The sequence below is a fragment of the Pseudochaenichthys georgianus genome, chromosome 19 (genome assembly GCF_902827115.2).
Source record: "Pseudochaenichthys georgianus chromosome 19, fPseGeo1.2, whole genome shotgun sequence".
In the NCBI taxonomy this organism is placed as follows: domain Eukaryota; kingdom Metazoa; phylum Chordata; class Actinopteri; order Perciformes; family Channichthyidae; genus Pseudochaenichthys; species Pseudochaenichthys georgianus.
Genome location: NC_047521.1, coordinates 24,947,988 through 24,974,915, shown reverse-complemented (window position 1 = coordinate 24,974,915; position 26,928 = coordinate 24,947,988). Strand labels below are relative to the sequence as shown.

The 26,928-nt window shown below is 39.7% G+C and overlaps 50 non-coding genes across 50 annotated transcripts; all 50 read right to left on the bottom strand.

Moving 5' to 3' along the window:
- Nucleotides 1-43: 43 nt before the first annotated feature.
- trnat-ugu (transfer RNA threonine (anticodon UGU)) lies at nt 44-116 on the bottom strand. Its single transcript has one exon. It is a non-coding gene; the product is annotated as a tRNA-Thr (tRNA).
- A 281-nt stretch (nt 117-397) lies between these two features.
- Nucleotides 398-469, bottom strand: trnat-cgu (transfer RNA threonine (anticodon CGU)). The gene has a single exon. It is a non-coding gene; the product is annotated as a tRNA-Thr (tRNA).
- A 257-nt stretch (nt 470-726) lies between these two features.
- On the bottom strand, nt 727-799 carry trnat-ugu (transfer RNA threonine (anticodon UGU)). Its single transcript has one exon. It is a non-coding gene; the product is annotated as a tRNA-Thr (tRNA).
- A 238-nt stretch (nt 800-1,037) lies between these two features.
- On the bottom strand, nt 1,038-1,131 carry trnai-uau (transfer RNA isoleucine (anticodon UAU)). The gene is made up of 2 exons: nt 1,094-1,131; nt 1,038-1,073 (listed from the first exon to the last, which is right to left on the bottom strand). It is a non-coding gene; the product is annotated as a tRNA-Ile (tRNA).
- Nucleotides 1,132-1,960: 829 nt separating this feature from the next.
- trnat-agu (transfer RNA threonine (anticodon AGU)) lies at nt 1,961-2,032 on the bottom strand. Its single transcript has one exon. It is a non-coding gene; the product is annotated as a tRNA-Thr (tRNA).
- A 343-nt stretch (nt 2,033-2,375) lies between these two features.
- On the bottom strand, nt 2,376-2,448 carry trnat-ugu (transfer RNA threonine (anticodon UGU)). Its single transcript has one exon. It is a non-coding gene; the product is annotated as a tRNA-Thr (tRNA).
- Nucleotides 2,449-2,729: 281 nt separating this feature from the next.
- trnat-cgu (transfer RNA threonine (anticodon CGU)) lies at nt 2,730-2,801 on the bottom strand. The gene has a single exon. It is a non-coding gene; the product is annotated as a tRNA-Thr (tRNA).
- A 256-nt stretch (nt 2,802-3,057) lies between these two features.
- trnat-ugu (transfer RNA threonine (anticodon UGU)) lies at nt 3,058-3,130 on the bottom strand. Its single transcript has one exon. It is a non-coding gene; the product is annotated as a tRNA-Thr (tRNA).
- Nucleotides 3,131-3,369: 239 nt separating this feature from the next.
- On the bottom strand, nt 3,370-3,463 carry trnai-uau (transfer RNA isoleucine (anticodon UAU)). The gene is made up of 2 exons: nt 3,426-3,463; nt 3,370-3,405 (listed from the first exon to the last, which is right to left on the bottom strand). It is a non-coding gene; the product is annotated as a tRNA-Ile (tRNA).
- Nucleotides 3,464-4,290: 827 nt separating this feature from the next.
- Nucleotides 4,291-4,362, bottom strand: trnat-agu (transfer RNA threonine (anticodon AGU)). Its single transcript has one exon. It is a non-coding gene; the product is annotated as a tRNA-Thr (tRNA).
- Nucleotides 4,363-4,705: 343 nt separating this feature from the next.
- On the bottom strand, nt 4,706-4,778 carry trnat-ugu (transfer RNA threonine (anticodon UGU)). The gene has a single exon. It is a non-coding gene; the product is annotated as a tRNA-Thr (tRNA).
- Nucleotides 4,779-5,059: 281 nt separating this feature from the next.
- trnat-cgu (transfer RNA threonine (anticodon CGU)) lies at nt 5,060-5,131 on the bottom strand. Its single transcript has one exon. It is a non-coding gene; the product is annotated as a tRNA-Thr (tRNA).
- Nucleotides 5,132-5,389: 258 nt separating this feature from the next.
- Nucleotides 5,390-5,462, bottom strand: trnat-ugu (transfer RNA threonine (anticodon UGU)). Its single transcript has one exon. It is a non-coding gene; the product is annotated as a tRNA-Thr (tRNA).
- A 239-nt stretch (nt 5,463-5,701) lies between these two features.
- trnai-uau (transfer RNA isoleucine (anticodon UAU)) lies at nt 5,702-5,795 on the bottom strand. The gene is made up of 2 exons: nt 5,758-5,795; nt 5,702-5,737 (listed from the first exon to the last, which is right to left on the bottom strand). It is a non-coding gene; the product is annotated as a tRNA-Ile (tRNA).
- Nucleotides 5,796-7,037: 1,242 nt separating this feature from the next.
- On the bottom strand, nt 7,038-7,110 carry trnat-ugu (transfer RNA threonine (anticodon UGU)). Its single transcript has one exon. It is a non-coding gene; the product is annotated as a tRNA-Thr (tRNA).
- Nucleotides 7,111-7,391: 281 nt separating this feature from the next.
- Nucleotides 7,392-7,463, bottom strand: trnat-cgu (transfer RNA threonine (anticodon CGU)). The gene has a single exon. It is a non-coding gene; the product is annotated as a tRNA-Thr (tRNA).
- A 257-nt stretch (nt 7,464-7,720) lies between these two features.
- trnat-ugu (transfer RNA threonine (anticodon UGU)) lies at nt 7,721-7,793 on the bottom strand. Its single transcript has one exon. It is a non-coding gene; the product is annotated as a tRNA-Thr (tRNA).
- A 239-nt stretch (nt 7,794-8,032) lies between these two features.
- Nucleotides 8,033-8,126, bottom strand: trnai-uau (transfer RNA isoleucine (anticodon UAU)). Its single transcript has 2 exons — nt 8,089-8,126; nt 8,033-8,068 (listed from the first exon to the last, which is right to left on the bottom strand). It is a non-coding gene; the product is annotated as a tRNA-Ile (tRNA).
- Nucleotides 8,127-8,953: 827 nt separating this feature from the next.
- Nucleotides 8,954-9,025, bottom strand: trnat-agu (transfer RNA threonine (anticodon AGU)). Its single transcript has one exon. It is a non-coding gene; the product is annotated as a tRNA-Thr (tRNA).
- A 343-nt stretch (nt 9,026-9,368) lies between these two features.
- trnat-ugu (transfer RNA threonine (anticodon UGU)) lies at nt 9,369-9,441 on the bottom strand. Its single transcript has one exon. It is a non-coding gene; the product is annotated as a tRNA-Thr (tRNA).
- A 281-nt stretch (nt 9,442-9,722) lies between these two features.
- Nucleotides 9,723-9,794, bottom strand: trnat-cgu (transfer RNA threonine (anticodon CGU)). The gene has a single exon. It is a non-coding gene; the product is annotated as a tRNA-Thr (tRNA).
- Nucleotides 9,795-10,051: 257 nt separating this feature from the next.
- trnat-ugu (transfer RNA threonine (anticodon UGU)) lies at nt 10,052-10,124 on the bottom strand. The gene has a single exon. It is a non-coding gene; the product is annotated as a tRNA-Thr (tRNA).
- Nucleotides 10,125-10,363: 239 nt separating this feature from the next.
- Nucleotides 10,364-10,457, bottom strand: trnai-uau (transfer RNA isoleucine (anticodon UAU)). The gene is made up of 2 exons: nt 10,420-10,457; nt 10,364-10,399 (listed from the first exon to the last, which is right to left on the bottom strand). It is a non-coding gene; the product is annotated as a tRNA-Ile (tRNA).
- Nucleotides 10,458-12,139: 1,682 nt separating this feature from the next.
- On the bottom strand, nt 12,140-12,211 carry trnat-cgu (transfer RNA threonine (anticodon CGU)). Its single transcript has one exon. It is a non-coding gene; the product is annotated as a tRNA-Thr (tRNA).
- Nucleotides 12,212-12,467: 256 nt separating this feature from the next.
- Nucleotides 12,468-12,540, bottom strand: trnat-ugu (transfer RNA threonine (anticodon UGU)). The gene has a single exon. It is a non-coding gene; the product is annotated as a tRNA-Thr (tRNA).
- Nucleotides 12,541-12,780: 240 nt separating this feature from the next.
- Nucleotides 12,781-12,874, bottom strand: trnai-uau (transfer RNA isoleucine (anticodon UAU)). Its single transcript has 2 exons — nt 12,837-12,874; nt 12,781-12,816 (listed from the first exon to the last, which is right to left on the bottom strand). It is a non-coding gene; the product is annotated as a tRNA-Ile (tRNA).
- Nucleotides 12,875-13,701: 827 nt separating this feature from the next.
- Nucleotides 13,702-13,773, bottom strand: trnat-agu (transfer RNA threonine (anticodon AGU)). The gene has a single exon. It is a non-coding gene; the product is annotated as a tRNA-Thr (tRNA).
- A 343-nt stretch (nt 13,774-14,116) lies between these two features.
- trnat-ugu (transfer RNA threonine (anticodon UGU)) lies at nt 14,117-14,189 on the bottom strand. The gene has a single exon. It is a non-coding gene; the product is annotated as a tRNA-Thr (tRNA).
- A 281-nt stretch (nt 14,190-14,470) lies between these two features.
- On the bottom strand, nt 14,471-14,542 carry trnat-cgu (transfer RNA threonine (anticodon CGU)). The gene has a single exon. It is a non-coding gene; the product is annotated as a tRNA-Thr (tRNA).
- Nucleotides 14,543-14,799: 257 nt separating this feature from the next.
- trnat-ugu (transfer RNA threonine (anticodon UGU)) lies at nt 14,800-14,872 on the bottom strand. The gene has a single exon. It is a non-coding gene; the product is annotated as a tRNA-Thr (tRNA).
- A 238-nt stretch (nt 14,873-15,110) lies between these two features.
- Nucleotides 15,111-15,204, bottom strand: trnai-uau (transfer RNA isoleucine (anticodon UAU)). Its single transcript has 2 exons — nt 15,167-15,204; nt 15,111-15,146 (listed from the first exon to the last, which is right to left on the bottom strand). It is a non-coding gene; the product is annotated as a tRNA-Ile (tRNA).
- Nucleotides 15,205-16,033: 829 nt separating this feature from the next.
- trnat-agu (transfer RNA threonine (anticodon AGU)) lies at nt 16,034-16,105 on the bottom strand. The gene has a single exon. It is a non-coding gene; the product is annotated as a tRNA-Thr (tRNA).
- Nucleotides 16,106-16,448: 343 nt separating this feature from the next.
- Nucleotides 16,449-16,521, bottom strand: trnat-ugu (transfer RNA threonine (anticodon UGU)). Its single transcript has one exon. It is a non-coding gene; the product is annotated as a tRNA-Thr (tRNA).
- Nucleotides 16,522-16,802: 281 nt separating this feature from the next.
- Nucleotides 16,803-16,874, bottom strand: trnat-cgu (transfer RNA threonine (anticodon CGU)). The gene has a single exon. It is a non-coding gene; the product is annotated as a tRNA-Thr (tRNA).
- A 257-nt stretch (nt 16,875-17,131) lies between these two features.
- Nucleotides 17,132-17,204, bottom strand: trnat-ugu (transfer RNA threonine (anticodon UGU)). The gene has a single exon. It is a non-coding gene; the product is annotated as a tRNA-Thr (tRNA).
- Nucleotides 17,205-17,443: 239 nt separating this feature from the next.
- On the bottom strand, nt 17,444-17,537 carry trnai-uau (transfer RNA isoleucine (anticodon UAU)). The gene is made up of 2 exons: nt 17,500-17,537; nt 17,444-17,479 (listed from the first exon to the last, which is right to left on the bottom strand). It is a non-coding gene; the product is annotated as a tRNA-Ile (tRNA).
- An 827-nt stretch (nt 17,538-18,364) lies between these two features.
- On the bottom strand, nt 18,365-18,436 carry trnat-agu (transfer RNA threonine (anticodon AGU)). The gene has a single exon. It is a non-coding gene; the product is annotated as a tRNA-Thr (tRNA).
- Nucleotides 18,437-18,780: 344 nt separating this feature from the next.
- Nucleotides 18,781-18,853, bottom strand: trnat-ugu (transfer RNA threonine (anticodon UGU)). The gene has a single exon. It is a non-coding gene; the product is annotated as a tRNA-Thr (tRNA).
- Nucleotides 18,854-19,134: 281 nt separating this feature from the next.
- On the bottom strand, nt 19,135-19,206 carry trnat-cgu (transfer RNA threonine (anticodon CGU)). Its single transcript has one exon. It is a non-coding gene; the product is annotated as a tRNA-Thr (tRNA).
- A 257-nt stretch (nt 19,207-19,463) lies between these two features.
- Nucleotides 19,464-19,536, bottom strand: trnat-ugu (transfer RNA threonine (anticodon UGU)). The gene has a single exon. It is a non-coding gene; the product is annotated as a tRNA-Thr (tRNA).
- A 239-nt stretch (nt 19,537-19,775) lies between these two features.
- Nucleotides 19,776-19,869, bottom strand: trnai-uau (transfer RNA isoleucine (anticodon UAU)). Its single transcript has 2 exons — nt 19,832-19,869; nt 19,776-19,811 (listed from the first exon to the last, which is right to left on the bottom strand). It is a non-coding gene; the product is annotated as a tRNA-Ile (tRNA).
- An 829-nt stretch (nt 19,870-20,698) lies between these two features.
- Nucleotides 20,699-20,770, bottom strand: trnat-agu (transfer RNA threonine (anticodon AGU)). Its single transcript has one exon. It is a non-coding gene; the product is annotated as a tRNA-Thr (tRNA).
- A 344-nt stretch (nt 20,771-21,114) lies between these two features.
- Nucleotides 21,115-21,187, bottom strand: trnat-ugu (transfer RNA threonine (anticodon UGU)). The gene has a single exon. It is a non-coding gene; the product is annotated as a tRNA-Thr (tRNA).
- A 282-nt stretch (nt 21,188-21,469) lies between these two features.
- trnat-cgu (transfer RNA threonine (anticodon CGU)) lies at nt 21,470-21,541 on the bottom strand. Its single transcript has one exon. It is a non-coding gene; the product is annotated as a tRNA-Thr (tRNA).
- Nucleotides 21,542-21,798: 257 nt separating this feature from the next.
- Nucleotides 21,799-21,871, bottom strand: trnat-ugu (transfer RNA threonine (anticodon UGU)). Its single transcript has one exon. It is a non-coding gene; the product is annotated as a tRNA-Thr (tRNA).
- Nucleotides 21,872-22,109: 238 nt separating this feature from the next.
- Nucleotides 22,110-22,203, bottom strand: trnai-uau (transfer RNA isoleucine (anticodon UAU)). Its single transcript has 2 exons — nt 22,166-22,203; nt 22,110-22,145 (listed from the first exon to the last, which is right to left on the bottom strand). It is a non-coding gene; the product is annotated as a tRNA-Ile (tRNA).
- Nucleotides 22,204-23,026: 823 nt separating this feature from the next.
- trnat-agu (transfer RNA threonine (anticodon AGU)) lies at nt 23,027-23,098 on the bottom strand. The gene has a single exon. It is a non-coding gene; the product is annotated as a tRNA-Thr (tRNA).
- A 346-nt stretch (nt 23,099-23,444) lies between these two features.
- On the bottom strand, nt 23,445-23,517 carry trnat-ugu (transfer RNA threonine (anticodon UGU)). The gene has a single exon. It is a non-coding gene; the product is annotated as a tRNA-Thr (tRNA).
- Nucleotides 23,518-23,799: 282 nt separating this feature from the next.
- On the bottom strand, nt 23,800-23,871 carry trnat-cgu (transfer RNA threonine (anticodon CGU)). The gene has a single exon. It is a non-coding gene; the product is annotated as a tRNA-Thr (tRNA).
- Nucleotides 23,872-24,128: 257 nt separating this feature from the next.
- Nucleotides 24,129-24,201, bottom strand: trnat-ugu (transfer RNA threonine (anticodon UGU)). The gene has a single exon. It is a non-coding gene; the product is annotated as a tRNA-Thr (tRNA).
- Between the last annotated feature and the right edge of the window lie 2,727 nt (nt 24,202-26,928).

Here is a 26,928-nt window from a genome sequence, read left to right as displayed (position 1 = left end):
TGGATAACACACCTGATTCAAGATATAGTTTCCTTAACATAGAGGACACTGCTGGGATTTGGACCCAGGATCTCCTGTTTACAAGACAGGCGCTTTGACCGCTAAGCTACAGCGCCTCCTTCACCACAATTTATGTTGCAAGAAGACAGTGGGATAGCAGATTGAAAAAGTACTCGATCAAAAACACTCAGCTTTGCAACAGTTTTTTTGCTAAAAGGAAATTGATTTGACTCTTTTTTAAACCCTATACATCCTCACAATGAGTTTGGGTGAGTAACTCTGAATATAAACATAACTTTGTTTGAAAGAACATTGAAGAGGCCACTTTTGTAGTGGGATGTGAAACTAACTTCTTATTGGGTAGTCTTGTAATTTGGAGATAATCTCTGTATCAAAGAGGCACTGCTGGGATTTGAACCCAGGATCTCCTGTTTACGAGACAGGCGCTTTACCACTAAGCCACAGCGCCTTTTTGTACAACTACTACCTCCTTACTTTGTAAATTCCATTGTTTCTCTTTATCTCTCCACATGTTCTTTCGGGCTGTTAAATATTTTATTCATAAAGTCCCAAAATAACAATATTTTGAGCTGTAATGTTGCATCCTGTCACGGTCAAGTATTAGATGGGGAATGCACTAATATAGTTTTACGCCCAAAATAAACCAAACCCCTAATTTGGAGGTGGATAACACACTTAATCCAAGAGATGTTTTCTGTAACAAAGAGGCACTGCTGGGATTTGGACCCAGGATCTCCTGTTTACAAGACAGGCGCTTTGACCGCTAAGCTACAGCGCCTCTCAATTGTTTCCTTTTCATTCCCTCTACTGAATTCTTTCTTTGTAACCAAAGCAAACCAAAGCCATATGACCATATTACCGTGTGTCCAATGCATATGGCTTCTGTCACATTCATCAATATTAGGCCTGTGAGATTTAATGAATGACTCAATGAGCACCGAAAAACACTTTCCGTCTGCTTCATTCCAAGTAGTGTAACCCAGATAATATCCTTTGAATGCAGTTTAAAACTTCTCTGCTCCAGGTGAGGCTTGAACTCACAACCTCGGCATCACTCTGCAGGTGACTGTCTTATAAGTACCGCGCGCTGACCGATTGCGCCACTGGAGCACAAAATGTCAATAATATGAAAAAACAATAGCCATTACTCTTGAATTTTCTAAAGGTATCGGTTAGTATAACCAAACACTCTCCAATGCTCTATTTGTATTACTTGTAGTACTGATACCGTCCACTAGACTCCTAGTTACGTCGCGAGCCGCGTACACAATGCCATCTTAATGTTTAATCTTAATGCACACGCATTTTCCGTGCTTTCCAATAGTTTAAAATAGTGTCATTCCACTGTTAAATAACCTGTTCAACACAAACATGCCACTTGTAAAAATTAAATAACATTTCTGTGAACTGATATTTGTTTAGTGAGCTTCGAGGATGTTCCCTGAAAGATTGAAAAATGTCAATGAAGATGTCAGACTTAGTATATTTGTTAATAATTACACACAATACACGGAATTTGTGTGTGTGTGTTCCAAGTAACTCTGCGGCCCCCTGGTGGGCCAGTACATATATGATGTGGTCCCCACCATCCAAGTAGCCCATCCCTGCTCTAGAGTCTTTCTTTTAGGCTTTAATTTGTCCGTAGAAAGTGAAAACGGTTGCTTTTAGGAACACCCAACCGCTATAAATTATGATTTTCTCGATTACTGTTCCTTATATAGATATTTACCAGTGGGCATCAGATACATCTAGTTTTAAAAATGCTAACTTATAAACACAAACTAACCCAAACCATTACTTCAGAGGTGGATAACTGTCAACTTTAAACTATAACCTAAGTAATTTTCAAGTACAAACCTGACCAAACATTTACTATTGAATGTAATTGAATGTGGTAACGACGAGAGCTGTATCTAAATATATGCTCTATGAAACAAAGAGGCACTGCTGGGAGTTGAACCCAGGATCTCCTGTTTACTAGACAGGCACTTTACCGCTAAGCCACAGCACCGCTACTACAGGTTTTCTCAGACACTGTGCTCAGTAGTTTCCTTTCATTGTTCACAGGCGCTTTACAACTTAGCCACGGCGCCCGTTTCTCCATCCACTACCTCCTTATTTTTTAACTTCCAGTGTGTCATTTTATTTCTACAAATGTTTATTCACGCTGTGAAAATGTGCTTTCATAAAATCCCAAACATGTTTAGTTGTCATGTTGCATCGTGTTTGTCCGCTTGTCACAGTCAGGTATTGGATTGGTAATGGCCCAATATAGTTTACGCCCAAACTAAACCAAACCCTTATTTCAGAGGTGGATAACACACCTGATTCAAGATATAGTTTCCTTAACATAGAGACACTGCTGGGATTTGGACCCAGGATCTCCTGTTTACAAGACAGGCGCTTTGACCGCTAAGCTACAGCGCCTCCTTCACCACAATTTATGTTGCAAGAAGACAGTGGGATAGCAGATTGAAAAAGTACTAGATCAAAAACACTCAGCTTTGCAACAGTTTTTTTGCTAAAAGGAAATTGATTTGACTCTTTTTTAAACCCTATACATCCTCACAATGAGTTTGGGTGAGTAACTCTGAATATAAACATAACTTTGTTTGAAAGAACATTGAAGAGGCCACTTTTGTAGTGGGATGTGAAACTAACTTCTTATTGGGTAGTCTTGTAATTTGGAGATAATCTCTGTATCAAAGAGGCACTGCTGGGATTTGAACCCAGGATCTCCTGTTTACGAGACAGGCGCTTTACCACTAAGCCACAGCGCCTTTTTGTACAACTACTACCTCCTTACTTTGTAAATTCCATTGTTTCTCTTTATCTCTCCACATGTTCTTTCGGGCTGTTAAATATTTTATTCATAAAGTCCCAAAATAACAATATTTTGAGCTGTAATGTTGCATCCTGTCATGGTCAAGTATTAGATGGGGAATGCACTAATATAGTTTTACGCCCAAAATAAACCAAACCCCTAATTGGAGGTGGATAACACACTTAATCCAAGAGATGTTTTCTGTAACAAAGAGGCACTGCTGGGATTTGGACCCAGGACCTCCTGTTTACAAGACAGGCGCTTTGACCGCTAAGCTACAGCGCCTCTCAATCGTTTCCTTTTCATTCCCTCTACTGAATTCTTTCTTTGTAACCAAAGCAAACCAAAGCCATATGACCATATTTACCGTGTGTCCAATGCATATGGCTTCTGTCACATTCATCAATATTAGGCCTGTGAGATTTAATGAATGACTCAATGAGCACCGAAAAACACTTTCCGTCTGCTTCATTCCAAGTAGTGTAACCCTGATAATATCCTTCGAATGCAGTTTAAAACTTCTCTGCTCCAGGTGAGGCTTGAACTCACAACCTCGGCATCACTCTGCAGGTGACTGTCTTATAAGTACCGCGCTCTGACCGATTGCGCCACTGGAGCACAAAATGTCAATAATATGAAAAAACAATAGCCATTACTCTTGAATTTTCTAAAGGTATCGGTTAGTATAACCAAACACTCTCCAATGCTCTATTTGTATTACTTGTAGTACTGATACCGTCCACTAGACTCCTAGTTACGTCGCGAGCCGCGTACACAATGTCATCTTAATGTTTAATCTTAATGCACACGCATTTTCCGTGCTTTCCAATAGTTTAAAATAGTTTCATTCCACTGTTAAATAACCTGTTCAACACAAACATACCACTTGTAAAAATTAAATAACATTTCTGTGAACTGATATTTGTTTAGTGAGCTTCGAGGATGTTCCCTGAAAGATTGAAAAATGTCAATGAAGATGTCAGACTTAGTATATTTGTTAATAATTACACACAACACACGGAATTTGTGTGTGTGTGTTCCAAGTAACTCTGCGGCCCCCTGGTGGCCAGTACATAAATGATGTGGTCCCCACCATCCAAGTAGCCCATCCCTGCTCTAGAGTCTTTCTTTTAGGCTTTAATTTGTCCGTAGAAAGTGAAAACGGTTGCTTTTAGGAACACCCAACCTCTATAAATTATGATTTTCTCGATTACTGTTCCTTATATAGATATTTACCAGTGGGCATCAGATACATCTAGTTTTAAAAATGTAACTTATAAACACAAACTAACCCAAACCATTACTTCAGAGGTGGATAACTGTCAACTTTAAACTATAACCTAAGTCATTTTCAAGTACAAACCTGACCAAACATTTACTATTGAATGTAATTGAATGTGGTAACGAAGAGAGCTGTATCTAAATAGATGCTCTATGTAACAAAGCGGCACTGCTGGGAGTTGAACCCAGGATCTCCTGTTTACTAGACAGGCGCTTTACCGCTAAGCCACAGCACCGCTCCTACAGATTTTCTCAGACACTGTGCTCAGTAGTTTCCTTTCATTGTTCACAGGCGCTTTACAACTTAGCCACGGCGCCCGTTTCTCCATCCACTACCTCCTTATTTTTTAACTTCCAGTGTGTCATTTTATTTCTACAAATGTTTATTCACGCTGTGAAAATGTGCTTTCATAAAATCCCAAACATGTTTAGTTGTCATGTTGCATCGTGTTTGTCCGCCTGTCACAGTCAGGTATTGGATTGGTAATGGCCCAATATAGTTTACGCCCAAACTAAACCAAACCCTTATTTCAGAGGTGGATAACACACCTGATTCAAGATATAGTTTCCTTAACATAGAGACACTGCTGGGATTTGGACCCAGGATCTCCTGTTTACAAGACAGGCGCTTTGACCGCTAAGCTACAGCGCCTCCTTCACCACAATTTATGTTGCAAGAAGACAGTGGGATAGCAGATTGAAAAAGTACTCGATCAAAAACACTCAGCTTTGCAACAGTTTTTTTGCTAAAAGGAAATTGATTTGACTCTTTTTTAAACCCTATACATCCTCACAATGAGTTTGGGTGAGTAACTCTGAATATAAACATAACTTTGTTTGAAAGAACATTGAAGAGGCCACTTTTGTAGTGGGATGTGAAACTAACTTCTTATTGGGTAGTCTTGTAATTTGGAGATAATCTCTGTATCAAAGAGGCACTGCTGGGATTTGAACCCAGGATCTCCTGTTTACGAGACAGGCGCTTTACCACTAAGCCACAGCGCCTTTTTGTACAATTACTACCTCCTTACTTTGTAAATTCCATTGTTTCTCTTTATCTCTCCACATGTTCTTTCGGGCTGTTAAATATTTTATTCATAAAGTCCCAAAATAACAATATTTTGAGCTGTAATGTTGCATCCTGTCACTGGTCAAGTATTAGATGGGGAATGCACTAATATAGTTTTACGCCCAAAATAAACCAAACCCCTAATTTGGAGGTGGATAACACACTTAATCCAAGAGATGTTTTCTGTAACAAAGAGGCACTGCTGGGATTTGGACCCAGGATCTCCTGTTTACAAGACAGGCGCTTTGACCGCTAAGCTACAGCGCCTCTCAATTGTTTCCTTTTCATTCCCTCTACTGAATTCTTTCTTTGTAACCAAAGCAAACCAAAGCCATATGACCATATTTACCGTGTGTCCAATGCATATGGCTTCTGTCACATTCATCAATATTAGGCCTGTGAGATTTAATGAATGACTCAATGAGCACCGAAAAACACTTTCCGTCTGCTTCATTCCAAGTAGTGTAACCCTGATAATATCCTTCGAATGCAGTTTAAAACTTCTCTGCTCCAGGTGAGGCTTGAACTCACAACCTCGGCATCACTCTGCAGGTGACTGTCTTATAAGTACCGCGCGCTGACCGATTGCGCCACTGGAGCACAAAATGTCAATAATATGAAAAAACAATAGCCATTACTCTTGAATTTTCTAAAGGTATCGGTTAGTATAACCAAACACTCTCCAATGCTCTATTTGTATTACTTGTAGTACTGATACCGTCCACTAGACTCCTAGTTACGTCGCGAGCCGCGTACACAATGTCATCTTAATGTTTAATCTTAATGCACACGCATTTTCCGTGCTTTCCAATAGTTTAAAATAGTTTCATTCCACTGTTAAATAACCTGTTCAACACAAACATACCACTTGTAAAAATTAAATAACATTTCTGTGAACTGATATTTGTTTAGTGAGCTTCGAGGATGTTCCCTGAAAGATTGAAAAATGTCAATGAAGATGTCAGACTTAGTATATTTGTTAATAATTACACACAACACACGGAATTTGTGTGTGTGTGTTCCAAGTAACTCTGCGGCCCCCTGGTGGCCAGTACATAAATGATGTGGTCCCCACCATCCAAGTAGCCCATCCCTGCTCTAGAGTCTTTCTTTTAGGCTTTAATTTGTCCGTAGAAAGTGAAAACGGTTGCTTTTAGGAACACCCAACCTCTATAAATTATGATTTTCTCGATTACTGTTCCTTATATAGATATTTACCAGTGGGCATCAGATACATCTAGTTTTAAAAATGTAACTTATAAACACAAACTAACCGAAACCATTACTTCAGAGGTGGATAACTGTCAACTTTAAACTATAACCTAAGTCATTTTCAAGTACAAACCTGACCAAACATTTACTATTGAATGTAATTGAATGTGGTAACGAAGAGAGCTGTATCTAAATAGATGCTCTATGTAACAAAGAGGCACTGCTGGGAGCTGAACCCAGGATCTCCGGTTTACTAGACAGGCGCTTTACCGCTAAGCCACAGCACCGCTCCTACAGATTTTCTCAGACACTGTGCTCAGTAGTTTCCTTTCATTGTTCACAGGCGCTTTACAACTTAGCCACGGCGCCCGTTTCTCCATCCACTACCTCCTTATTTTTTAACTTCCAGTGTGTCATTTTATTTCTACAAATGTTTATTCACGCTGTGAAAATGTGCTTTCATAAAATCCCAAACATGTTTAGTTGTCATGTTGCATCGTGTTTGTCCGCTTGTCACAGTCAGGTATTGGATTGGTAATGGCCCAATATAGTTTACGCCCAAACTAAACCAAACCCTTATTTCAGAGGTGGATAACACACCTGATTCAAGATATAGTTTCCTTAACATAGAGACACTGCTGGGATTTGGACCCAGGATCTCCTGTTTACAAGACAGGCGCTTTGACCGCTAAGCTACAGCGCCTCCTTCACCACAATTTATGTTGCAAGAAGACAGTGGGATAGCAGATTGAAAAAGTACTCGATCAAAAACACTCAGCTTTGCAACAGTTTTTTTGCTAAAAGGAAATTGATTTGACTCTTTTTTAAACCCTATACATCCTCACAATGAGTTTGGGTGAGTAACTCTGAATATAAACATAACTTTGTTTGAAAGAACATTGAAGAGGCCACTTTTGTAGTGGGATGTGAAACTAACTTCTTATTGGGTAGTCTTGTAATTTGGAGATAATCTCTGTATCAAAGAGGCACTGCTGGGATTTGAACCCAGGATCTCCTGTTTACGAGACAGGCGCTTTACCACTAAGCCACAGCGCCTTTTTGTACAATTACTACCTCCTTACTTTGTAAATTCCATTGTTTCTCTTTATCTCTCCACATGTTCTTTCGGGCTGTTAAATATTTTATTCATAAAGTCCCAAAATAACAATATTTTGAGCTGTAATGTTGCATCCTGTCATGGTCAAGTATTAGATGGGGAATGCACTAATATAGTTTTACGCCCAAAATAAACCAAACCCCTAAATTGGAGGTGGATAACACACTTAATCCAAGAGATGTTTTCTGTAACAAAGAGGCACTGCTGGGATTTGGACCCAGGACCTCCTGTTTACAAGACAGGCGCTTTGACCGCTAAGCTACAGCGCCTCTCAATCGTTTCCTTTTCATTCCCTCTACTGAATTCTTTCTTTGTAACCAAAGCAAACCAAAGCCATATGACCATATTTACCGTGTGTCCAATGCATATGGCTTCTGTCACATTCATCAATATTAGGCCTGTGAGATTTAATGAATGACTCAATGAGCACCGAAAAACACTTTCCGTCTGCTTCATTCCAAGTAGTGTAACCCTGATAATATCCTTCGAATGCAGTTTAAAACTTCTCTGCTCCAGGTGAGGCTTGAACTCACAACCTCGGCATCACTCTGCAGGTGACTGTCTTATAAGTACCGCGCGCTGACCGATTGCGCCACTGGAGCACAAAATGTCAATAATATGAAAAAACAATAGCCATTACTCTTGAATTTTCTAAAGGTATCGGTTAGTATAACCAAACACTCTCCAATGCTCTATTTGTATTACTTGTAGTACTGATACCGTCCACTAGACTCCTAGTTACGTCGCGAGCCGCGTACACAATGTCATCTTAATGTTTAATCTTAATGCACACGCATTTTCCGTGCTTTCCAATAGTTTAAAATAGTTTCATTCCACTGTTAAATAACCTGTTCAACACAAACATACCACTTGTAAAAATTAAATAACATTTCTGTGAACTGATATTTGTTTAGTGAGCTTCGAGGATGTTCCCTGAAAGATTGAAAAATGTCAATGAAGATGTCAGACTTAGTATATTTGTTAATAATTACACACAACACACGGAATTTGTGTGTGTGTGTTCCAAGTAACTCTGCGGCCCCCTGGTGGCCAGTACATAAATGATGTGGTCCCCACCATCCAAGTAGCCCATCCCTGCTCTAGAGTCTTTCTTTTAGGCTTTAATTTGTCCGTAGAAAGTGAAAACGGTTGCTTTTAGGAACACCCAACCTCTATAAATTATGATTTTCTCGATTACTGTTCCTTATATAGATATTTACCAGTGGGCATCAGATACATCTAGTTTTAAAAATGTAACTTATAAACACAAACTAACCGAAACCATTACTTCAGAGGTGGATAACTGTCAACTTTAAACTATAACCTAAGTCATTTTCAAGTACAAACCTGACCAAACATTTACTATTGAATGTAATTGAATGTGGTAACGAAGAGAGCTGTATCTAAATAGATGCTCTATGTAACAAAGAGGCACTGCTGGGAGTTGAACCCAGGATCTCCTGTTTACTAGACAGGCGCTTTACCGCTAAGCCACAGCACCGCTCCTACAGATTTTCTCAGACACTGTGCTCAGTAGTTTCCTTTCATTGTTCACAGGCGCTTTACAACTTAGCCACGGCGCCCGTTTCTCCATCCACTACCTCCTTATTTTTTAACTTCCAGTGTGTCATTTTATTTCTACAAATGTTTATTCACGCTGTGAAAATGTGCTTTCATAAAATCCCAAACATGTTTAGTTGTCATGTTGCATCGTGTTTGTCCGCCTGTCACAGTCAGGTATTAGATTGGTAATGGCCCAATATAGTTTACGCCCAAACTAAACCAAACCCTTATTTCAGAGGTGGATAACACACCTGATTCAAGATATAGTTTCCTTAACATAGAGGCACTGCTGGGATTTGGACCCAGGATCTCCTGTTTACAAGACAGGCGCTTTGACCGCTAAGCTACAGCGCCTCCTTCACCACAATTTATGTTGCAAGAAGACAGTGGGATAGCAGATTGAAAAAGTACTAGATCAAAAACACTCAGCTTTGCAACAGTTTTTTTGCTAAAAGGAAATTGATTTGACTCTTTTTTAAACCCTATACATCCTCACAATGAGTTTGGGTGAGTAACTCTGAATATAAACATAACTTTGTTTGAAAGAACATTGAAGAGGCCACTTTTGTGGTGGGATGTGAAACTAACTTCTTATTGGGTAGTCTTGTAATTTGGAGATAATCTCTGTATCAAAGAGGCACTGCTGGGATTTGAACCCAGGATCTCCTGTTTACGAGACAGGCGCTTTACCACTAAGCCACAGCGCCTTTTTGTACAATTACTACCTCCTTACTTTGTAAATTCCATTGTTTCTCTTTATCTCTCCACATGTTCTTTCGGGCTGTTAAATATTTTATTCATAAAGTCCCAAAATAACAATATTTTGAGCTGTAATGTTGCATCCTGTCACGGTCAAGTATTAGATGGGGAATGCACTAATATAGTTTTACGCCCAAAATAAACCAAACCCCTAATTTGGAGGTGGATAACACACTTAATCCAAGAGATGTTTTCTGTAACAAAGAGGCACTGCTGGGATTTGGACCCAGGATCTCCTGTTTACAAGACAGGCGCTTTGACCGCTAAGCTACAGCGCCTCTCAATTGTTTCCTTTTCATTCCCTCTACTGAATTCTTTCTTTGTAACCAAAGCAAACCAAAGCCATATGACCATATTTACCGTGTGTCCAATGCATATGGCTTCTGTCACATTCATCAATATTAGGCCTGTGAGATTTAATGAATGACTCAATGACCACCGAAAAACACTTTCCATCTGCTTCATTCCAAGTAGTGTAACCCAGATAATATCCTTTGAATGCAGTTTAAAACTTCTCTGCTCCAGGTGAGGCTTGAACTCACAACCTCGGCATCACTCTGCAGGTGACTGTCTTATAAGTACCCGGCGCTGACCGATTGCGCCACTGGAGCACAAAATGTCAATAATATGAAAAAACAATAGCCATTACTCTTGAATTTTCTAAAGGTATCGGTTAGTATAACCAAACACTCTCCAATGCTCTATTTGTATTACTTGTAGTACTGATACCGTCCACTAGACTCCTAGTTACGTCGCGAGCCGCGTACACAATGTCATCTTAATGTTTAATCTTAATGCACACGCATTTTCCGTACTTTCCAATAGTTTAAAATAGTTTCATTCCACTGTTAAATAACCTGTTCAACACAAACATGCCACTTGTACAAATTAAATAACGTTTCTGTGAACTGATATTTGTTTAGTGAGCTTCGAGGATGTTCCCTGAAAGATTGAAAAATGTCAATGAAGATGTCAGACTTAGTATATTTGTTAATAATTACACACAATACACGGAATTTGTGTGTGTTCCAAGTAATTCTGCGGCCCCCTGGTGGCCAGTACATAAATGATGTGGTCCCCACCATCCAAGTAGCCCATCCCTGCTCTAGAGTCTTTCTTTTAGGCTTTAATTTGTCCGTAGAAAGTGAAAACGGTTGCTTTTAGGAACACCCAACCGCTATAAATTATGATTTTCTCGATTACTGTTCCTTATATAGATATTTACCAGTGGGCATCAGATACATCTAGTTTTAAAAATCTAACTTATAAACACAAACTAACCCAAACCATTACTTCAGAGGTGGATAAAATAAACCAAACCCCTAATTTGGAGGTGGATAACACACTTAATCCAAGAGATGTTTTCTGTAACAAAGAGGCACTGCTGGGAGGCTTGAACTCACAACCTCGGCATCACTCTGCAGGTGACTGTCTTATAAGTACCGCGCGCTGACCGATTGCGCCACTGGAGCACAAAATGTCAATAATATGAAAAAACAATAGCCATTACTCTTGAATTTTCTAAAGGTATCGGTTAGTATAACCAAACACTCTCCAATGCTCTATTTGTATTACTTGTAGTACTGATACCGTCCACTAGACTCCTAGTTACGTCGCGAGCCGCGTACACAATGTCATCTTAATGTTTAATCTTAATGCACACGCATTTTCCGTGCTTTCCAATAGTTTAAAATAGTTTCATTCCACTGTTAAATAACCTGTTCAACACAAACATACCACTTGTAAAAATTAAATAACATTTCTGTGAACTGATATTTGTTTAGTGAGCTTCGAGGATGTTCCCTGAAAGATTGAAAAATGTCAATGAACATGTCAGACTTAGTATATTTGTTAATAATTACACACAACACACGGAATTTGTGTGTGTGTGTTCCAAGTAACTCTGCGGCCCCCTGGTGGCCAGTACATAAATGATGTGGTCCCCACCATCCAAGTCGCCCATCCCTGCTCTAGAGTCTTTCTTTTAGGCTTTAATTTGTCCGTAGAAAGTGAAAACGGTTGCTTTTAGGAACACCCAACCTCTATAAATTATGATTTTCTCGATTACTGTTCCTTATATAGATATTTACCAGTGGGCATCAGATACATCTAGTTTTAAAAATCTAACTAACAAACTAACCCAAACCATTACTTCAGAGGTGGATAACTGTCAACTTTAAACTATAACCTAAGTCATTTTCAAGTACAAACCTGACCAAACATTTACTATTGAATGTAATTGAATGTGGTAACGAAGAGAGCTGTATCTAAATAGATGCTCTATGTAACAAAGAGGCACTGCTGGGAGTTGAACCCAGGATCTCCTGTTTACGAGACAGGCGCTTTACCACTAAGCCACAGCGCCTTTTTGTACAATTACTACCTCCTTACTTTGTAAATTCCATTGTTTCTCTTTATCTCTCCACATGTTCTTTCGGGCTGTTAAATATTTTATTCATAAAGTCCCAAAATAACAATATTTTGAGCTGTAATGTTGCATCCTGTCATGGTCAAGTATTAGATGGGGAATGCACTAATATAGTTTTACGCCCAAAATAAACCAAACCCCTAATTGGAGGTGGATAACACACTTAATCCAAGAGATGTTTTCTGTAACAAAGAGGCACTGCTGGGATTTGGACCCAGGACCTCCTGTTTACAAGACAGGCGCTTTGACCGCTAAGCTACAGCGCCTCTCAATCGTTTCCTTTTCATTCCCTCTACTGAATTCTTTCTTTGTAACCAAAGCAAACCAAAGCCATATGACCATATTTACCGTGTGTCCAATGCATATGGCTTCTGTCACATTCATCAATATTAGGCCTGTGAGATTTAATGAATGACTCAATGAGCACCGAAAAACACTTTCCGTCTGCTTCATTCCAAGTAGTGTAACCCATGATAATATCCTTCGAATGCAGTTTAAAACTTCTCTGCTCCAGGTGAGGCTTGAACTCACAACCTCGGCATCACTCTGCAGGTGACTGTCTTATAAGTACCGCGCGCTGACCGATTGCGCCACTGGAGCACAAAATGTCAATAATATGAAAAAACAATAGCCATTACTCTTGAATTTTCTAAAGGTATCGGTTAGTATAACCAAACACTCTCCAATGCTCTATTTGTATTACTTGTAGTACTGATACCGTCCACTAGACTCCTAGTTACGTCGCGAGCCGCGTACACAATGTCATCTTAATGTTTAATCTTAATGCACACGCATTTTCCGTGCTTTCCAATAGTTTAAAATAGTTTCATTCCACTGTTAAATAACCTGTTCAACACAAACATACCACTTGTAAAAATTAAATAACATTTCTGTGAACTGATATTTGTTTAGTGAGCTTCGAGGATGTTCCCTGAAAGATTGAAAAATGTCAATGAAGATGTCAGACTTAGTATATTTGTTAATAATTACACACAACACACGGAATTTGTGTGTGTGTGTTCCAAGTAACTCTGCGGCCCCCTGGTGGCCAGTACATAAATGATGTGGTCCCCACCATCCAAGTAGCCCATCCCTGCTCTAGAGTCTTTCTTTTAGGCTTTAATTTGTCCGTAGAAAGTGAAAACGGTTGCTTTTAGGAACACCCAACCGCTATAAATTATGATTTTCTCGATTACTGTTCCTTATATAGATATTTACCAGTGGGCATCAGATACATCTAGTTTTAAAAATCTAACTTATAAACACAAACTAACCCAAACCATTACTTCAGAGGTGGATAACTGTCAACTTTAAACTATAACCTAAGTCATTTTCAAGTACAAACCTGACCAAACATTTACTATTGAATGTAATTGAATGTGGTAACGAAGAGAGCTGTATCTAAATAGATGCTCTATGTAACAAAGAGGCACTGCTGGGAGTTGAACCCAGGATCTCCTGTTTACTAGACAGGCGCTTTACCGCTAAGCCACAGCACCGCTCCTACAGGTTTTCTCAGACACTGTGCTCAGTAGTTTCCTTTCATTGTTCACAGGCGCTTTACAACTTAGCCACGGCGCCCGTTTCTCCATCCACTACCTCCTTATTTTTTAACTTCCAGTGTGTCATTTTATTTCTACAAATGTTTATTCACGCTGTGAAAATGTGCTTTCATAAAATCCCAAACATGTTTAGTTGTCATGTTGCATCGTGTTTGTCCGCCTGTCACAGTCAGGTATTGGATTGGTAATGGCCCAATATAGTTTACGCCCAAACTAAACCAAACCCTTATTTCAGAGGTGGATAACACACCTGATTCAAGATATAGTTTCCTTAACATAGAGACACTGCTGGGATTTGGACCCAGGATCTCCTGTTTACAAGACAGGCGCTTTGACCGCTAAGCTACAGCGCCTCCTTCACCACAATTTATGTTGCGAGAAGACAGTGGGATAGCAGATTGAAAAAGTACTCGATCAAAAACACTCAGCTTTGCAACAGTTTTTTTGCTAAAAGGAAATTGATTTGACTCTTTTTTAAACCCTATACATCCTCACAATGAGTTTGGGTGAGTAACTCTGAATATAAACATAACTTTGTTTGAAAGAACATTGAAGAGGCCACTTTTGTAGTGGGATGTGAAACTAACTTCTTATTGGGTAGTCTTGTAATTTGGAGATAATCTCTGTATCAAAGAGGCACTGCTGGGATTTGAACCCAGGATCTCCTGTTTACGAGACAGGCGCTTTACCACTAAGCCACAGCGCCTTTTTGTACAACTACTACCTCCTTACTTTGTAAATTCCATTGTTTCTCTTTATCTCTCCACATGTTCTTTCGGGCTGTTAAATATTTTATTCATAAAGTCCCAAAATAACAATATTTTGAGCTGTAATGTTGCATCCTGTCACGGTCAAGTATTAGATGGGGAATGCACTAATATAGTTTTACGCCCAAAATAAACCAAACCCCTAATTTGGAGGTGGATAACACACTTAATCCAAGAGATGTTTTCTGTAACAAAGAGGCACTGCTGGGATTTGGACCCAGGATCTCCTGTTTACAAGACAGGCGCTTTGACCGCTAAGCTACAGCGCCTCTCAATTGTTTCCTTTTCTTTCCCTCTACTGAATTCTTTTTTGTAACCAAAGCAAACCAAAGCCATATGACCATATTTACCGTGTGTCCAATGCATATGGCTTCTGTCACATTCATCAATATTAGGCCTGTGAGATTTAATGAATGACTCAATGAGCACCGAAAAACACTTTCCGTCTGCTTCATTCCAAGTAGTGTAACCCAGATAATATCCTTTGAATGCAGTTTAAAACTTCTCTGCTCCAGGTGAGGCTTGAACTCACAACCTCGGCATCACTCTGCAGGTGACTGTCTTATAAGTACCGCGCGCTGACCGATTGCGCCACTGGAGCACAAAATGTCAATAATATGAAAAAACAATAGCCATTACTCTTGAATTTTCTAAAGGTATCGGTTAGTATAACCAAACACTCTCCAATGCTCTATTTGTATTACTTGTAGTACTGATACCGTCCACTAGACTCCTAGTTACGTCGCGAGCCGCGTACACAATGCCATCTTAATGTTTAATCTTAATGCACACGCATTTTCCGTGCTTTCCAATAGTTTAAAATAGTGTCATTCCACTGTTAAATAACCTGTTCAACACAAACATGCCACTTGTAAAAATTAAATAACATTTCTGTGAACTGATATTTGTTTAGTGAGCTTCGAGGATGTTCCCTGAAAGATTGAAAAATGTCAATGAAGATGTCAGACTTAGTATATTTGTTAATAATTACACACAATACACGGAATTTGTGTGTGTGTGTGTTCCAAGTAACTCTGCGGCCCCCTGGTGGGCAGTACATAAATGATGTGGTCCCCACCATCCAAGTAGCCCATCCCTGCTCTAGAGTCTTTCTTTTAGGCTTTAATTTGTCCGTAGAAAGTGAAAACGGTTGCTTTTAGGAACACCCAACCGCTATAAATTATGATTTTCTCGATTACTGTTCCTTATATAGATATTTACCAGTGGGCATCAGATACATCTAGTTTTAAAAATCTAACTTATAAACACAAACTAACCCAAACCATTACTTCAGAGGTGGATAACTGTCAACTTTAAACTATAACCTAAGTCATTTTCAAGTACAAACCTGACCAAACATTTACTATTGAATGTAATTGAATGTGGTAACGAAGAGAGCTGTATCTAAATAGATGCTCTATGTAACAAAGAGGCACTGCTGGGAGTTGAACCCAGGATCTCCTGTTTACTAGACAGGCGCTTTACCGCTAAGCCACAGCACCGCTCCTACAGATTTTCTCAGACACTGTGCTCAGTAGTTTCCTTTCATTGTTCACAGGCGCTTTACAACTTAGCCACGGCGCCCGTTTCTCCATCCACTACCTCCTTATTTTTTAACTTCCAGTGTGTCATTTTATTTCTACAAATGTTTATTCACGCTGTGAAAATGTGCTTTCATAAAATCCCAAACATGTTTAGTTGTCATGTTGCATCGTGTTTGTCCGCTTGTCACAGTCAGGTATTGGATTGGTAATGGCCCAATATAGTTTACGCCCAAACTAAACCAAACCCTTATTTCAGAGGTGGATAACACACCTGATTCAAGATATAGTTTCCTTAACATAGAGACACTGCTGGGATTTGGACCCAGGATCTCCTGTTTACAAGACAGGCGCTTTGACCGCTAAGCTACAGCGCCTCCTTCACCACAATTTATGTTGCGAGAAGACAGTGGGATAGCAGATTGAAAAAGTACTCGATCAAAAACACTCAGCTTTGCAACAGTTTTTTTGCTAAAAGGAAATTGATTTGACTCTTTTTTAAACCCTATACATCCTCACAATGAGTTTGGGTGAGTAACTCTGAATATAAACATAACTTTGTTTGAAAGAACATTGAAGAGGCCACTTTTGTAGTGGGATGTGAAACTAACTTCTTATTGGGTAGTCTTGTAATTTGGAGATAATCTCTGTATCAAAGAGGCACTGCTGGGATTTGAACCCAGGATCTCCTGTTTACGAGACAGGCGCTTTACCACTAAGCCACAGCGCCTTTTTGTACAATTACTACCTCCTTACTTTGTAAATTCCATTGTTTCTCTTTATCTCTCCACATGTTCTTTCGGGCTGTTAAATATTTTATTCATAAAGTCCCAAAATAACAATATTTTGAGCTGTAATGTTGCATCCTGTCACGGTCAAGTATTAGATGGGGAATGCACTAATATAGTTTTACGCCCAAAATAAACCAAACCCCTAATTTGGAGGTGGATAACACACTTAATCCAAGAGATGTTTTCTGTAACAAAGAGGCACTGCTGGGATTTGGACCCAGGATCTCCTGTTTACAAGACAGGCGCTTTGACCGCTAAGCTACAGCGCCTCTCAATTGTTTCCTTTTCTTTCCCTCTACTGAATTCTTTTTTTGTAACCAAAGCAAACCAAAGCCATATGACCATATTTACCGTGTGTCCAATGCATATGGCTTCTGTCACATTCATCAATATTAGGCCTGTGAGATTTAATGAATGACTCAATGAGCACCGAAAAACACTTTCCGTCTGCTTCATTCCAAGTAGTGTAACCCAGATAATATCCTTTGAATGCAGTTTAAAACTTCTCTGCTCCAGGTGAGGCTTGAACTCACAACCTCGGCATCACTCTGCAGGTGACTGTCTTATAAGTACCGCGCGCTGACCGATTGCGCCACTGGAGCACAAAATGTCAATAATATGAAAAAACAATAGCCATTACTCTTGAATTTTCTAAAGGTATCGGTTAGTATAACCAAACACTCTCCAATGCTCTATTTGTATTACTTGTAGTACTGATACCGTCCACTAGACTCCTAGTTACGTCGCGAGCCGCGTACACAATGCCATCTTAATGTTTAATCTTAATGCACACGCATTTTCCGTGCTTTCCAATAGTTTAAAATAGTGTCATTCCACTGTTAAATAACCTGTTCAACACAAACATGCCACTTGTAAAAATTAAATAACATTTCTGTGAACTGATATTTGTTTAGTGAGCTTCGAGGATGTTCCCTGAAAGATTGAAAAATGTCAATGAAGATGTCAGACTTAGTATATTTGTTAATAATTACACACAATACACGGAATTTGTGTGTGTGTGTTCCAAGTAACTCTGCGGCCCCCTGGTGGGCAGTACATATATGATGTGGTCCCCACCATCCAAGTAGCCCATCCCTGCTCTAGAGTCTTTCTTTTAGGCTTTAATTTGTCCGTAGAAAGTGAAAACGGTTGCTTTTAGGAACACCCAACCGCTATAAATTATGATTTTCTCGATTACTGTTCCTTATATAGATATTTACCAGTGGGCATCAGATACATCTAGTTTTAAAAATGTAACTTATAAACACAAACTAACCCAAACCATTACTTCAGAGGTGGATAACTGTCAACTTTAAACTATAAACTAAGTCATTTTCAAGTACAAACCTGACCAAACATTTACTATTGAATGTAATTGAATGTGGTAACGAAGAGAGCTGTATCTAAATAGATGCTCTATGTAACAACGAGGCACTGCTGGGAGTTGAACCCAGGATCTCCTGTTTACTAGACAGGCGCTTTACCGCTAAGCCACAGCACCGCTCCTACAGGTTTTCTCAGACACTGTGCTCAGTAGTTTCCTTTCATTGTTCACAGGCGCTTTACAACTTAGCCACGGCGCCCGTTTCTCCATCCACTACCTCCTTATTTTTTAACTTCCAGTGTGTCATTTTATTTCTACAAATGTTTATTCACGCTGTGAAAATGTGCTTTCATAAAATCCCAAACATGTTTAGTTGTCATGTTGCATCGTGTTTGTCCGCTTGTCACAGTCAGGTATTGGATTGGTAATGGCCCAATATAGTTTACGCCCAAACTAAACCAAACCCTTATTTCAGAGGTGGATAACACACCTGATTCAAGATATAGTTTCCTTAACATAGAGGACACTGCTGGGATTTGGACCCAGGATCTCCTGTTTACAAGACAGGCGCTTTGACCGCTAAGCTACAGCGCCTCCTTCACCACAATTTATGTTGCAAGAAGACAGTGGGATAGCAGATTGAAAAAGTACTCGATCAAAAACACTCAGCTTTGCAACAGTTTTTTTGCTAAAAGGAAATTGATTTGACTCTTTTTTAAACCCTATACATCCTCACAATGAGTTTGGGTGAGTAACTCTGAATATAAACATAACTTTGTTTGAAAGAACATTGAAGAGGCCACTTTTGTAGTGGGATGTGAAACTAACTTCTTATTGGGTAGTCTTGTAATTTGGAGATAATCTCTGTATCAAAGAGGCACTGCTGGGATTTGAACCCAGGATCTCCTGTTTACGAGACAGGCGCTTTACCACTAAGCCACAGCGCCTTTTTGTACAATTACTACCTCCTTACTTTGTAAATTCCATTGTTTCTCTTTATCTCTCCACATGTTCTTTCGGGCTGTTAAATATTTTATTCATAAAGTCCCAAAATAACAATATTTTGAGCTGTAATGTTGCATCCTGTCACGGTCAAGTATTAGATGGGGAATGCACTAATATAGTTTTACGCCCAAAATAAACCAAACCCCTAATTTGGAGGTGGATAACACACTTAATCCAAGAGATGTTTTCTGTAACAAAGAGGCACTGCTGGGATTTGGACCCAGGATCTCCTGTTTACAAGACAGGCGCTTTGACCGCTAAGCTACAGCGCCTCTCAATTGTTTCCTTTTCTTTCCCTCTACTGAATTCTTTTTTTGTAACCAAAGCAAACCAAAGCCATATGACCATATTTACCGTGTGTCCAATGCATATGGCTTCTGTCACATTCATCAATATTAGGCCTGTGAGATTTAATGAATGACTCAATGAGCACCGAAAAACACTTTCCGTCTGCTTCATTCCAAGTAGTGTAACCCAGATAATATCCTTTGAATGCAGTTTAAAACTTCTCTGCTCCAGGTGAGGCTTGAACTCACAATCTCGGCACCACTCTGCAGGTGACTGTCTTATAAGTACCGCGCGCTGACCGATTGCGCCACTGGAGCACAAAATGTCAATAATATGAAAAAACAATAGCCATTACTCTTGAATTTTCTAAATGTATCGGTTAGTATAACCAAACACTCTCCAATGCTCTATTTGTATTACTTGTAGTACTGATACCGTCCACTAGACTCCTAGTTACGTCGCGAGCCGCGTACACAATGCCATCTTAATGTTTAATCTTAATGCACACGCATTTTCCGTGCTTTCCAATAGTTTAAAATAGTGTTATTCCACTGTTAAATAACCTGTTCAACACAAACATGCCACTTGTAAAAATTAAATAACATTTCTGTGAACTGATATTTGTTTAGTGAGCTTCGAGGATGTTCCCTGAAAGATTGAAAAATGTCAATGAAGATGTCAGACTTAGTATATTTGTTAATAATTACACACAATACACGGAATTTGTGTGTGTGTGTGTTCCAAGTAACTCTGCGGCCCCCTGGTGGCCAGTACATAAATGATGTGGTCCCCACCATCCAAGTAGCCCATCCCTGCTCTAGAGTCTTTCTTTTAGGCTTTAATTTGTCCGTAGAAAGTGAAAACGGTTGCTTTTAGGAACACCCAACCGCTATAAATTATGATTTTCTCGATTACTGTTCCTTATATAGATATTTACCAGTGGGCATCAGATACATCTAGTTTTAAAAATCTAACTTATAAACACAAACTAACCCAAACCATTACTTCAGAGGTGGATAACTGTCAACTTTAAACTATAACCTAAGTCATTTTCAAGTACAAACCTGACCAAACATTTACTATTGAATGTAATTGAATGTGGTAACGAAGAGAGCTGTATCTAAATAGATGCTCTATGTAACAAAGAGGCACTGCTGGGAGTTGAACCCAGGATCTCCTGTTTACTAGACAGGCGCTTTACCGCTAAGCCACAGCACCGCTCCTACAGGTTTTCTCAGACACTGTGCTCAGTAGTTTCCTTTCATTGTTCACAGGCGCTTTACAACTTAGCCACGGCGCCCGTTTCTCCATCCACTACCTCCTTATTTTTTAACTTCCAGTGTGTCATTTTATTTCTACAAATGTTTATTCACGCTGTGAAAATGTGCTTTCATAAAATCCCAAACATGTTTAGTTGTCATGTTGCATCGTGTTTGTCCGCTTGTCACAGTCAGGTATTGGATTGGTAATGGCCCAATATAGTTTACGCCCAAACTAAACCAAACCCTTATTTCAGAGGTGGATAACACACCTGATTCAAGATATAGTTTCCTTAACATAGAGGACACTGCTGGGATTTGGACCCAGGATCTCCTGTTTACAAGACAGGCGCTTTGACCGCTAAGCTACAGCGCCTCCTTCACCACAATTTATGTTGCAAGAAGACAGTGGGATAGCAGATTGAAAAAGTACTAGATCAAAAACACTCAGCTTTGCAACAGTTTTTTTGCTAAAAGGAAATTGATTTGACTCTTTTTTAAACCCTATACATCCTCACAATGAGTTTGGGTGAGTAACTCTGAATATAAACATAACTTTGTTTGAAAGAACATTGAAGAGGCCACTTTTGTAGGTGGGATGTGAAACTAACTTCTTATTGGGTAGTCTTGTAATTTGGAGATAATCTCTGTATCAAAGAGGCACTGCTGGGATTTGAACCCAGGATCTCCTGTTTACGAGACAGGCACTTTACCACTAAGCCACAGCGCCTTTTTGTACAATTACTACCTCCTTACTTTGTAAATTCCATTGTTTCTCTTTATCTCTCCACATGTTCTTTCGGGCTGTTAAATATTTTATTCATAAAGTCCCAAAATAACAATATTTTGAGCTGTAATGTTGCATCCTGTCACGGTTAAGTATTAGATGGGGAATGCACTAATATAGTTTTACGCCCAAAATAAACCAAACCCCTAATTTGGAGGTGGATAACACACTTAATCCAAGAGATGTTTTCTGTAACAAAGAGGCACTGCTGGGATTTGGACCCAGGATCTCCTGTTTACAAGACAGGCGCTTTGACCGCTAAGCTACAGCGCCTCTCAATTGTTTCCTTTTCTTTCCCTCTACTGAATTCTTTTTTGTAACCAAAGCAAACCAAAGCCATATGACCATATTTACCGTGTGTCCAATGCATATGGCTTCTGTCACATTCATCAATATTAGGCCTGTGAGATTTAATGAATGACTCAATGAGCACCGAAAAACACTTTCCGTCTGCTTCATTCCAAGTAGTGTAACCCAGATAATATCCTTTGAATGCAGTTTAAAACTTCTCTGCTCCAGGTGAGGCTTGAACTCACAATCTCGGCACCACTCTGCAGGTGACTGTCTTATAAGTACCGCGCGCTGACCGATTGCGCCACTGGAGCACAAAATGTCAATAATATGAAAAAACAATAGCCATTACTCTTGAATTTTCTAAATGTATCGGTTAGTATAACCAAACACTCTCCAATGCTCTATTTGTATTACTTGTAGTACTGATACCGTCCACTAGACTCCTAGTTACGTCGCGAGCCGCGTACACAATGCCATCTTAATGTTTAATCTTAATGCACACGCATTTTCCGTGCTTTCCAATAGTTTAAAAAATGTTCATTCCACTGTTAAATAACCTGTTCAACACAAACATGCCACTTGTAAAAATTAAATAACATTTCTGTGAACTGATATTTGTTTAGTGAGCTTCGAGGATGTTCCCTGAAAGATTGAAAAATGTCAATGAAGATGTCAGACTTAGTATATTTGTTAATAATTACACACAATACACGGAATTTGTGTGTGTTCCAAGTAACTCTGCGGCCCCCTGGTGGCCAGTACATAAATGATGTGGTCCCCACCATCCAAGTAGCCCATCCCTGCTCTAGAGTCTTTCTTTTAGGCTTTAATTTGTCCGTAGAAAGTGAAAACGGTTGCTTTTAGGAACACCCAACCTCTATAAATTATGATTTTCTCGATTACTGTTCCCTATATAGATATTTACCAGTGGGCATCAGATACATCTAGTTTTAAAAATCTAACTTATAAACACAAACTAACCCAAACCATTACTTCAGAGGTGGATAACTGTCAACTTTAAACTATAACCTAAGTAATTTTCAAGTACAAACCTGACCAAACATTTACTATTGAATGTAATTGAATGTGGTAACGACGAGAGCTGTATCTAAATATATGCTCTATGAAACAAAGAGGCACTGCTGGGAGTTGAACCCAGGATCTCCTGTTTACTAGACAGGCGCTTTACCGCTAAGCCACAGCACCTGCTCCCACAGGTATTTTCTCAGACACTGTGCTCAGTAGTTTCCTTTCATTGTTCACAGGCGCTTTACAACTTAGCCACGGCGCCCGTTTCTCCATCCACTACCTCCTTATTTTTTAACTTCCAGTGTGTCATTTTATTTCTACAAATGTTTATTCACGCTGTGAAAATGTGCTTTCATAAAATCCCAAACATGTTTAGTTGTCATGTTGCATCGTGTTTGTCCGCTTGTCACAGTCAGGTATTGGATTGGTAATGGCCCAATATAGTTTACGCCCAAACTAAACCAAACCCTTATTTCAGAGGTGGATAACACACCTGATTCAAGATATAGTTTCCTTAACATAGAGGCACTGCTGGGATTTGGACCCAGGATCTCCTGTTTACAAGACAGGCGCTTTGACCGCTAAGCTACAGCGCCTCCTTCACCACAATTTATGTTGCAAGAAGACAGTGGGATAGCAGATTGAAAAAGTACTAGATCAAAAACACTCAGCTTTGCAACAGTTTTTTTGCTAAAAGGAAATTGATTTGACTCTTTTTTAAACCCTATACATCCTCACAATGAGTTTGGGTGAGTAACTCTGAATATAAACATAACTTTGTTTGAAAGAACATTGAAGAGGCCACTTTTGTAGGTGGGATGTGAAACTAACTTCTTATTGGGTAGTCTTGTAATTTGGAGATAATCTCTGTATCAAAGAGGCACTGCTGGGATTTGAACCCAGGATCTCCTGTTTACGAGACAGGCGCTTTACCACTAAGCCACAGCGCCTTTTTGTACAATTACTACCTCCTTACTTTGTAAATTCCATTGTTTCTCTTTATCTCTCCACATGTTCTTTCGGGCTGTTAAATATTTTATTCATAAAGTCCCAAAATAACAATATTTTGAGCTGTAATGTTGCATCCTGTCATGGTCAAGTATTAGATGGGGAATGCACTAATATAGTTTTACGCCCAAAATAAACCAAACCCCTAATTTGGAGGTGGATAACACACTTAATCCAAGAGATGTTTTCTGTAACAAAGAGGCACTGCTGGGATTTGGACCCAGGATCTCCTGTTTACAAGACAGGCGCTTTGACCGCTAAGCTACAGCGCCTCTCAATCGTTTCCTTTTCATTCCCTCTACTGAATTCTTTCTTTGTAACCAAAGCAAACCAAAGCCATATGACCATATTTACCGTGTGTCCAATGCATATGGCTTCTGTCACATTCATCAATATTAGGCCTGTGAGATTTAATGAATGACTCAATGAGCACCGAAAAACACTTTCCGTCTGCTTCATTCCAAGTAGTGTAACCCTGATAATATCCTTCGAATGCAGTTTAAAACTTCTCTGCTCCAGGTGAGGCTTGAACTCACAACCTCGGTGTTACGTGCCGTAGTGTGTGTGTGGTCGTGTGTGTGTGTTTTCCTCTCTCTCCCTCTGATTGTCCCCAGGTGCAGCCTCCCCCCAGGTGATCCGAATTAACAATCAGGACTTCCATATAGGACCGGAGGAGGACGGCAGTGAGGCCCTTCTTTCTCTCCTTCTCGTCTGGCTGCATGTGTGCAGCCTGTCTCTGTGTGAGACCCAGCATAGTTGTGTTGTTTGTTGTACGTTTGTGTTGTACTTTGGCTGGTGAGCCGCCTTACTTATTGACGCATTAAAACCTCACTTAAACTCCTTCGGCATTCCGTTTCCTCTCCTTTTTCTCTCGTCCGGCTGTCTGGTGTGTCGCTACTTCCCTTGGTACCCCTAGCTCTACAAGGGAACGTAACACTCGGCATCACTCTGCAGGTGACTGTCTTATAAGTACTGCGCGCTGACCGATTGCGCCACTGGAGCACAAAATGTCAATAATATGAAAAAACAATAGCCATTACACCGGACATTTTTCAAACAGCTGTCTGAGGCAGCTTTCAAAAACAATATACTTTACGTCACGGTGCGTGGATTGTGCCTGTGGTCTAATGTAACAAAAAAAAATTAACAATACGTTTTAGATTTCAACTCTGAAAAACAGTAATAGTAATGTGTACCAAATGTACCAAACTTACGCTACGTCGCATTCTTCTACAGTATCATCAGGGTGGTAACTCGAACCCAGAGTCTCCTCAAATTCTGTCGACGTCTCTGCTTGTTCCTCCTCCAACTCCAGTCGAGGTCTCTTGCGAGGTCCCAATCCTGGGCCCTTTATTGGTGTAGAGGACAAGGGGATTTCTGTGTAGGTGGAAGTTTTAGTGCCAACACTTTTGAAAGACACCGTGGCCTGGATGCCTGTTAATAAAAAAGGAAAAGTGCATAAATACTATGTACATTAGATAAGACACTAATACATTGTAAAAGGCCAACAACTTGTGTACATCTGACAGATTAATTCATGAAAAATGTACAAACTACAAACAGCACTGTATTTCTTGTAGTCAACATAACAGTATTTCTGTGATATACAATAATATCAAATAAGGTTTTATTTATAGAGCACATTTAAAAACGATTTTTGGTCGAGCCCAAGTGCTGTACATGTAATAAAAGCACAATCAAGGTAATGTATCTGTGATTTGTCAGTGTTATAGTCTACCTTTGCTTCTCACGTGTGCCGATTTCAGTGTTCCTCGGGCCAACTGTGTAGCAACAGAAATGGCGGACACTTTACATTCCACTGTCTGTGTTCCCACAGACCGTGTCTCAACCCTCTGAGTTCCCACACAAACAGTCTGTGGACGGTCTGTTTGACATCCGACTGTACTGGAGCGGTGGGTATTGTGTTCCTGCTGTGATGTACTCTAAGAAAGATACACATAGTATTCATAAAATTAATTTTGTATCCGAGGAAAACAGTCAATTTCATAAAAGCAACACTTTTACAATTACAATGTTCTACAGATAGTCTGCTACCTTTTCCCATGTAGCGTAATATTTCAAACTCTTTGTAGCTCAGTAGCATAGCTGCTAGGACCGCCAACTTCAATGTAATTATGTTTGGCGACTGACCGTACGTTAAATCAGCCAGAGTATACTGTCTATGAGTATTTCGTGTGTGTTTGCAGACGAAATTCTCCAGCTATGATTATCTATCAGTAATAAACACAGTTAGCTTGCCAGCTAATATGCTAACCTAATATGCAGTTTCACAACTAGTCTAGGCTTAGCAAGAACATCTTACAATTGCAATATTATACAGTTAGTCTGCTACGTTCGGTCATTCATTGTAGCTGGCATGAAAACAATGTTTTTCATAACATCTCTAGGTTAGAGCTTCTAGCTTAGCTTATTAATGGTAGCTCGGTAGAATACACGAACGGCAGCTGTAATTACTGACGTACGGTTAAATCACCCGGAGTATACTGTCTATGAGTATTTCGTGTGTGTTTGCAGACATTCTCCTGCTATGAGATACATGTAAGGCCATGTGCTAACATCGGTGTTGAGGTCTGGGAATGCTCGTTAGCCCTCGTGTTTACCTCGGTAGCATAGCATTAGCATAGCATAGCATAGCATTTACACAGTCGTGGTAGATACATTGTTTGTTTTAAACAGAATAAATATACAAACCACAATGAATACTTACAGGTTGTGTACCCGAATCTCCCGCTGGTCCAAACAAAGTAGGAACAGCATCGTCCTCCAATATCAATTTTGCAAGTCTGAAGCTAAACATTGTTACGTTTTTAAAGCTTTTGGTCCGTGAAATGCCACGCACACACAACAGTACCGGCTGGTAAATCAGCTGGAACAGTGTTAAAAAGGAATGTCAACCACTGACTTCGTCGTGGTTCTGCCTTCGGTACTGCAAACATTGTGGATTTCTCCACACAAGACAGGCAACCCTCCGCGACATG